Raw genomic sequence first — 457 nt, 5'->3', positions numbered from 1 at the left:
TGTGAGCTTACAGAAAGTTTATTCTAATACTTTTTAAACAAGAAAAATAATCTGCAGAGTAAGCAGTGGCAATAATCATCTGTAATTGTCCCTAATGGAAAAACTGGACTCTGAGTTCTTTATTTTGCATTTTCAATTATTTTTCATTCAAACTTCATAATGTATTGCTGCTTGCCAAATGTAAAGCTGTGGACTGCGATATTACTAAGACTCCACTGTGGGGCAGAAGATCACCATAAATGTACAGTGCATCATATCAGAGACTATGTATGGCCTTCAGAGCACAGAGTGAATAGATCAGACTGATGTTCACTAAACTGATGTTGATTAGCAGTCTAAAGACTCAGATAAAAATAAATGCGATTATCCTGTGAAATCTTTAATCAACATAATTCCATCATTACTGATGAAGATAATAAACACCAAACATTTCTTAAATAAATAATGTTAAAAATAA

This window comes from Hyperolius riggenbachi, chromosome 4, assembly GCF_040937935.1.
Source record: "Hyperolius riggenbachi isolate aHypRig1 chromosome 4, aHypRig1.pri, whole genome shotgun sequence".
Classification (NCBI taxonomy): Eukaryota; Metazoa; Chordata; class Amphibia; order Anura; family Hyperoliidae; genus Hyperolius; species Hyperolius riggenbachi.
Note: the sequence above shows the minus strand (reverse complement) of the source record.